This window comes from Aptenodytes forsteri, unplaced genomic scaffold, assembly GCF_000699145.1.
Source record: "Aptenodytes forsteri isolate BGI_AS27 unplaced genomic scaffold, ASM69914v1 Scaffold54, whole genome shotgun sequence".
Lineage (NCBI taxonomy): Eukaryota > Metazoa > Chordata > Aves > Sphenisciformes > Spheniscidae > Aptenodytes > Aptenodytes forsteri.
This window is the reverse complement of record NW_008796044.1, coordinates 13,821,058-13,829,770: the sequence shown is the minus strand read 5'-3', so window position 1 is coordinate 13,829,770 and position 8,713 is coordinate 13,821,058.

Below are 8,713 nucleotides of genomic sequence, written 5' to 3'. Positions count from 1 at the left end.
TGGATGCCCCATCCCTGGAAACATTCCAGGTCAGGTTGGACGGGGCTCTGAGCAACCTGCTCTAGTTGAAGATGTCCCTGCCCGCGGCAGGGGGGTTGGACTAGATGACCTTTAGAGGTCCCTTCCAACCCAAACTGTTCTATGATTCTATGAAATGACCCTCAACCTTCATGCATTAAATTTGCTAACAGCAATGATCAGCTGGGATCGTGCTGTAGTAACAGCTTAGAGCTTAGATTTCTCCTTCTTGCTTGCAGGCACGATAATTACCATCAAATAGAAAAAAAAAAAACCTCAGACCCCAGCTTCTCTAAGCAGCTGCAGTATAAAGCTTGGGAAAGCCATTTCATGAGGAAAAATCACTGATCTAGAAACAATTTCCATACGTGCAGATGGGCATGGATACGTTCTCTTTATAAAACTCTTCAAGATCGTTCCCCTCCCCTGGAAAGTCCCTCCTCCCGGCTGGAGACCTCTCCTCAAAGGCCGCCTGGTCTGATGGAGCAAGGAGAACCGGGGCCATGCAAGGCGCCAGGCTGGCTGTGGCCACCCCACCTGGGACAGCAGTGGCTGCGAGAGCAACTGAATTAGGCTCGGGGTCGGGTTATCGGGTGTCTAGCAGGGTCAGAGCCCCCCCTAAAGCTTTCCCATATCATCATCCCTCTGCATGGTTTTAGTGGTGTCTGGCGGGACATGGCAGCCTCCCCCGGGAGGACGGGGCTGTGGAGACCTCGGGCCCCGCGCTGAGAAGCTGCCCAAGCACCTCTGAAATGATCAAGGTCCTCACACAATGTGGTTAGGCAAGGCGTTTCTTTATGAAACTACACTGAAAATATGGGTTTGCAATAAAAATCCCTTCTGTCTACTGAAATTAGTTTCTTCCAGGTGTTTGGTGTTACTGTAGGAAAATCACATTTGTTCGAATCACTGTTACTGGAATTACTCAGATAACCCCAGTATAAATGATTTGTCCTCTATCATCTTTTTTACATTCTTGATGATATGAAGATTAAAATATAAATTTAAAAATGCCAGATACAGCTTAAAAAGTAGCTATCAGTAACCAAATATAATTTACAGCAATACCTTTTTTTTTTTTCCTCCACCCCCAGCCGTTCAGTTCCCTCCTTCATCAAGTGGTTGCTCAAAAAATGTTAATTAAAAAAAAAAAAAAGATGCACCTTTGAACGCTTGTTTGTCTCTTCGCAAAACTGCCGTAGGTTTCTTCCAAGCACTTCTGGGGATGGCTCTGGTTAAACCATCCCGGTCTCTTGGACTTACACTCCCGCAAGAGAGCGTGGTGAATCAGCATTCCTGAGTGCACGAAAACCGTAACCAAATGGGATTAATAGCAAAAGAAAACAGCAACAGCAGCGGTGCCCAAGCTGCCAAGGAAAACACGAGTTATTAGTTCTGCAAGGCTTGGTTGAGCGTCTGAGATCTAAATGCTGTAGAGTTATTTTTTGTTTGATTTTCTGTTTGTTAGCTTTCTTTTTGCATGCTGCCAGTTTTGGGGAAAGCCTTCCATTGAAACAGTTTAGCGGAGTTGCACAAGTGTAACAGGCAGCTCTCCTTTGGGCAATTTTGAAGCTTGTTGCCGTTCGGATAAACAAACCAATTAATCTTTGGGAGCCCTAAATGGATACCAAAGTCAATTCCCATTTTGGGTATCCTCAGGAAAAACACTCTTAATGCCAAACGGGGCCTCTGGGCCGGCGGCAGCGCTGGTGGCTAAAGCCAGCGCCCACCTGATGGGGCACGAGCGCTGCCAAGGCTGCTTCATAAATAACTTTTGCTTTGGAATATTGCAAGGAATATTTATTTGGTGGGGCGGGGCGGGGGGAAGCTTTCCAACGTAATGAGTCTGTACGGAAAAGGTAAAAGAGTAAAAGCTCCTCCAGCCTCGTTTGGCAAACCGATACCCCCGAGGGTGCCGGGGGAGCTGGGCAGCTGTGTTGAGCTCACCGGCTGGATGCAGGCCAGAGCTGGTGGCACCGATGTGACAGCTCAGTGATGCCACATTGCTGCTCTGCTGGTGCCTGCGGTGACACAGCTGAGCCCTGGGCATTGGGACGCAGGCTTCGCTGCCCTGGGCTGCAGTAGCAAAATCCCAGTTTGAAAGAAATCCCAGTTTTGGAGCTCCCGCACTGGGAGGCTGTGCCTGCTGCCAAAACTGGGTCAGAAAGACACTAAACTGAAGGTCCATTCCCTTCGCTTTCTGATTACGAGGTCTCCAAGGGACATTCAGGGTGCCAGTTTCAAGTTTTCCCCAGTAACTGGTAGAACTGTAAATTCTTTTTTTTTTTTACTTTATTTTTCTTGTTATTAAGCAGTTTTTAACCCCGCTTGGCAGCTCTCTGCCTCTGCTCACCTCTGCCCTCCCCTCCTCCCGGAGCAGCCGCAGCACCCAAAGGCACCGGCATCGCAACGGGACGGCCATCGGCCCGCGCACGCTGTCCTGCCGCACTCCTGCCTGCAGAAACGAGGCTTTTTGGTAAACTAGCAAATATTGTGACTGGTGCATGATTGGAAAAGGCTTCCACCCCGCTCCCGTGCTGCAAGCCGGTATTTAAAAACATGTCAGAGGGTGATAGGAAGGGAGCGGCGTGAATGCCGGGCTTTGCTGTAGCGTTAGCTCTTGCCAGGTATGGGGTACAGGGTTAGCGTGACCCTGAGCACCTCCGAGCCTCGGTGCAGCAAGCCGCTTCTCTCTTGCATGTTTGTCATTAAAAGTTCAGGAAAGGAAAACAGTTTGACCCAATTTGTGCCAGATTCCAGATGATTTGTGTTCTCTAATTACATCCCCCAGCCCGCTAACCTCCCGTGCATTACAGCAAGCAGCCGCTATGGTACGCAGCAAAGATATTCCCGTGAAACACTAATGAGCTGTTTTCGTATTAACTAGACAGAGCTGGGCTAGAAACGTCACACCCACAGCTGTTGCCTTGACTGCAGCTCACACGGTAACTGGTGGCGGCTACTTGTACAAACACTATAATGGATGCACACAGATTTTCTGGAAATTACCAGGTGTCTCTTGGTCTTTTGCAAGCGAGGAACTAGTTGCTGGAGGGCTGGGTTACTGCAGCTCATCATCATTTAGCACAAGGCTTGTTTGCAGGAGCTGAGCTCTCCGTCCAGCTGGGAACACGGGTGGAGTCCTTTCGGGAAGCTTTGAAAAGGCTCGGAGTGATTTAGGCACTCTGTTTCCCTGGGGTTTCAATTAAGCTTGGAAAATGACTCCAGGGAGCCTTCGCTGGGAGTTTCTAGGACATGCCGGTGTCACGGGTTCGTCAGCCCGGCTCTCATCGGCGCTGGCTGCCCACGACTGCAGAGAGCTTGGTGCCGGTGTGGACTTTTTAAAGTAATTTGAAGTCTCAGAAAGTGCAGACTGTGGTGGCTGCTCACTGGCGACCTCTCCTGGGAATCCAGCCCAGGATATTTATCTGAAAGAATATAAATATTTTTTAATTTACATTATTACTGGTCTGCATAAGGCTACATTGTATCTTTGTATGCAGGCATTTTTCCAGACATCATTTTAGATTCTAGAAATGCACATCCATCAAAACACCTGACCGTCCCAAAGTGCCTGAATGCCGATGCAGATTCGTCCCTTTTGGACGTGCCCCACGAAGAGGCTGGAAAGCTGAGCGCCGTCGACCGTGGCAGGGCTCGGTGAGGACACTGTCCTGCCATCACTTGAAAGCCTTCTCCTACCCAGGGTCCCTCAGGGTGCCGAGTCGCTCGCAGCGGCTGCCTGAAGCCGGAACCCGTCAGGGTGGCCCGGGGACGCCGGCGGTGGCTGGAAAATCTTAGAAATCTCTACCAAGGGAAGCAGCGAGCTGTGCAAATGCCGTTACATATTACAAGCAACAGGCTGTTTCCTGCCGGTCAGGCCTTGCAGGGCAACTGCACTTCGCTTGTGTAGCTCCTTTCCAAACCCCCATCTGGCAGTGCTGTGGGGGGAAAGGGGTCTAACGTGCCGTGCTACTGTCCCACCTCTCCTTGTGCTGAAAATAAACCCAGATGGACCAAGGTTAGAGTACAAACGTGCCCTGCAGAAGAGTGGGTGGCTGCTCAGCGCCCAGGAAAGCCGCATTTGCTTCCCTTCGCTCTCAAGACTTCAACTGCACAGAAGTCCAGCTTTCATTTTTCAGGCCCTGGGATCTCCATCCTTAAATACGGAGATCAATTTTATTTTGGAAGCTGTGCCTGTCAGTCCCGCAGACCTCCCAGCACAGCTCACAAAGGACCCAAACAATTCGAGTAAACCTGCCATAAACGACTTTTGTTGCACGAACAATTCTTTAATCACAGAAATAGCACTCCCAGAAAATAACTTAATTCCTGAACTATTTTCTGTGGTTTGGGTGGCAGGGCTGATCACGGCTCTATTTCTCCACTGCTGCTGCTGTCTCCGTTTCTCTCCTTCAGGCTTCATGCTTGTTCTTCAGACCAATGCAAAAGCATCTTCGAATATGTTCACGCTGCGGTGGGGATTGAGCTGAGTGGGTTTTTCTCCATCTGGTCCTTCCTGCAACACCGGGGTGCAGCGAGCCCTTCTCACCTGATCGAGGGTTTTTTCACCCTGATACCAAAAGCCAGCGGCTGTTTCATAACCGTACTTCTTGTGCCGTGCCACCATCTAGTGGTAACTCGACTAGAAACTCTGCACCCGGAGAGGCAAAGCAGTGTGAGTGGGTCCTCCATCATCGGTCTGCCGGGAACCCAAGCTCTGCTTGGAGTAGCACGGATGCAAAGTGCAATTTCGTCATGTAAGGCTGGTGGGAGCACTCTGCTGATGAAGCACAAAACCCAGCAGATTAACTATGATGAGGTTTCTCCCACATGTGTCATCCTGCTCTGCTTCTTGCTGTGATGATAAGAAGGGCGCTTGCACTTGATGTGGTTCTGTGGCTCCATCACTTCGGTCACTGCTTGGCTTTGGAAAGCTGCTAATGAAGGAGGGATTGCGGAAGGGTGGTGAGGAGGGGTGCACGGGGAGAGAGCACAGGAGGGCAATGCACGCACACACACATCCACACGCGCGCGCGCACACACACACACACCCTCCAGTGGGGTTTCCAGACATTCAGCCCCCAGAAGGGCTCTGCGCCATTTTTTAAGCCCCTAAGAGCAAAGCCAAGTGGAATTGCTCCTTGAACTGCTTTTTTTTTTTTTCAGAGAGCACTCAGCAGAGCCAACCATGGGACTCCCCGACTCTGCTCATTTCTGTACCACCAAGCTGTAAGTCCTTCTTCCAAGACGTGAGTATGTGCTCAGGGAGGCTCTGGTTTACCAGCACAGGCTCCTTGCTCTGCCCAAGCTACCTCTCACTGGTGGTAGTGGGATCGCAAGTGGATTTGGAGGGTCTCTGCTGGGAAACTCCATCCCTAACCCATTCCTCCTGTCTTTGTTGAACCAGCTGCCCTCCAGGTAATCCTGCAACGCCTGTGACTGCCTGCGCATGAACAAGGGATCCCCTTGCACACGATGAAGGGGAGTGTACGCACACACCATAAATTAACTCATGCTGTATATCAAAAAGCTGATCCCCCAGCACTAGCCCCCTTACAGTCTCAGCAGTGCATGGGCCAATTTTATTTCTTCCAAGGCCAGAGCAATGGTTCCCATGAAGACAGTGGGGTCTCCTCTCAGCACCTCTTCAGGGTGGGGTCCTCAGGCACAGAAGACAGAGGTTGCAAATGTTGAGGCCCGTTTTGCAGTGCAATGCATGGTTTTGGCATTTAGCTTATGGCTTGCTGCCAATGTAGCACACATGGTGGGTTTGCTTTTGTGGGGATGCACGGAGCCAGGCATGGCTTTGTGTTCAGGAACAGGCAAAACACCAGTATTTGGTGTTTGTGGATGCCATGGGAGTAGGATACTGTACAGATATGGTCTATGTGAACGAGATAGAACATTCTCCCTGCAGCTTTTCTTTTAGGATAACATTTCCTTTCCTTCCACTGCCAGAGAGCTTCTGCTTTAATGCACACACTGCATTGAGCTGGGTAAATGAATCCCAGTTAGTGATGTACTCAGTGCTGTTTAACCCACTGTGATCCTGCACGCCCTGCAGCACCAGGCTTCCTAGAAGAAATTGGTTATCTGCAATGAGACCCGAGCTGGGCCACTCGATTTTGGGGGCATGAGCATAACACCTTCAACTGGATGAGGCTCCTGGAGCAAACATTCACGGTGCTGTTCCCAAAGCATGGCTTCCCAGGCACATCCAGCCCCGCGGCGGGTACCTGCTTTCGTCTTCAAATACGCTTGGAGAAAGAGGTGTTAAGCTGTCGTGGGCTTTCCGAAGCAGTGACGGTCCCCCAGCAGGGCCCAGGGGACCACGACAGTATTTCCCCTTAGAGGTGAGGTAGATTTTTAAGTTAAAAAAATTCTGTCACTTCCCTTTGCATTCGGCATCACCCCCATGCCAGGGAAATGATGCTCAGGAGCTTTGACACCTGGAGGGGCCAGAGCCTCACCTGCGGGGCCGTGTGTACGTGTGTGTACATCTGTCCGGGCTCCTACATGGGCACCAGTTTTTGCCCAAGTCTGAAGAATGTTTGTAAAGGGGCTAAAAAGCTGATGTAGGCCAGGAGAGGAAGAGATGGCCTCCTGTAATTGTCATCTTTAGGCATTTCAGACAGAGAGAGGAAGACTGGGGGGAGGGAGGGGTGTTGGATGTGTTTGAACCCACCATGGGTGTTTCTCGTGTGTCGGGTATGGACATGAGAACCTTTCCCATGGCCACTCTCAAAATCTCCAAATCTTTGGGTTGGGAAAGCAAAAGCCAATTCAATAAAACCCTTGTCACAGCTGTAAATTAGATACTATACGAATTGTCCCATGAAATGAAACCCAGGTTTTGGCCGCTCCGCTGTTTTGTCAGGGCATTCCAGTTAAGTAAATGCCTTTTTGGTGTTGAAAATGCTGAGGTGGTTCATTACCTCATTAAAGAACATGTTGGACCTGAATGCACTGCGTGGTGCTAACTGAACAATCAAGGTAAGCGTGGATCTTTCAAATCCTCAAGCAACAAACTTCAATTAGATGGGAGAGATTCAATTATGCTTTAAAGGGAACCTGGCTACGAGCGTGCAGGATATGGCAGGAAAATGTATGCAAAAGAATTTCATGGAAAGGAGCAATTATTTTATCAATAGGCCATGCAAAGAGAAATTTGCTCATCTGTCCTGAACAGAAGCCCAAATAACTGAGCCTTTTAAGGAGATGATACATGGACCAGGATGGATTTCAGCCGAATGTAAAGGCTGAGAGCCTCAAGCAGGTTTAAGTGAGTTTGCTTAATTTCCGTGCAGCTGTTAACTGAGGTTTTGGTCCAGTGACTTCATGATATTTGGCCTTGGATAACGGATGTTGTAACAAGGACGTAGGACTTTGGCAGCAAGTATCCCAATCTCAATTCATCAAGATAAAATTTTAGAAATGGAATTGGTTTTGAGTCTGAAGATGCTGGTTCTTCCTCCCCCAGCATCTCTGCCTAACGTTACTTCAATGAGAAAGGCACAGGGAATAGTCAAACACTTTGCAAAAGAACACAGACATTTGAATTTAATAAATTATAAAATTAAAGATTCTAATTTGTATATACATTTTTAATATACAAGAAATGGCTATTTATTGCAATTTCTGTTAAGGCATATGTAAGTGAATGGAAGTTGCATATAGATATTCAGACGAACATAACTAATACTGTGCATTGTAGGTGAGTAAATAAGACATTAAATGCATTACGTAATAAAATAAAACATAAAACCCTTTGAGTACTGGTAAAGCACCATTTCTAGAATTCTCAAAATATCTGAAAGCATTCTATGGAGATGTTGTGAGACTCTAAATATTGAATGGATATATGAATATAAAAAGTGATGCATTCATAATAGATTACAGAATTTTTTAAAGGAATGTTGGTGAAAAAAATGACAGTAGAATGGAGCCAAAGGAACCGGAATTGGTTTGGGATTTTTTTTTTTCCTTCATGAGGGACTGTCACTTGGATTTTAAGTTTAGACCAACAGAAAAATGACGACTTAGAAAGCTGTGTACTTGCATGGTTGGATCACAAAATGCATTGCTTAATGGGAGCACATTGCTTTAGCTCTCAGCTCTCTGAGATGGTCTCTGCAGGAATATATTCACTTATAAATCTGCTTTAGTTTCTGGGGATTAGGTTACATTAAAATACCACCCTCTGCTCATTATGTCTCAAAATGCAGCACCTGGGCAACAGCAAAACGGTTACAGAAGACACACTACGATGATGCTCTTGCCCAATAACAGCATTGTAGAAAAGAGCAAACAGTTGTCAAAGTTCAACCAACCAAAAAAATGACCAAAATTTCCACTGCATGACAAGGAACAAAGATCAGCTGAGAGCAAAACCCCATCTATTGCCTTGGGCTGCTTTTTCTTTATCAATAGAGCTCTGCTCTGTGTTTCCCAGTAGAAGTGAGGTGCACGCTCTCAGGAAACCACCATCATGGGGAACTGCTGAAAAAAGTACCTTCTGAAAAATTCATGCCAGCTTGAAAAGAAGGCATCTTTCCTGGTCTGAAGAGACTTTTTTTTTTCCCCTCTCGTACAGCAAGACTCTAAAGAGAAGGCAGCTGGTGGCTCTGCTCCATAAGGAGATGGACCAGTCTGTATCCATCAGTGTCTCACTGTCTTGAGCAATCTAGACTGA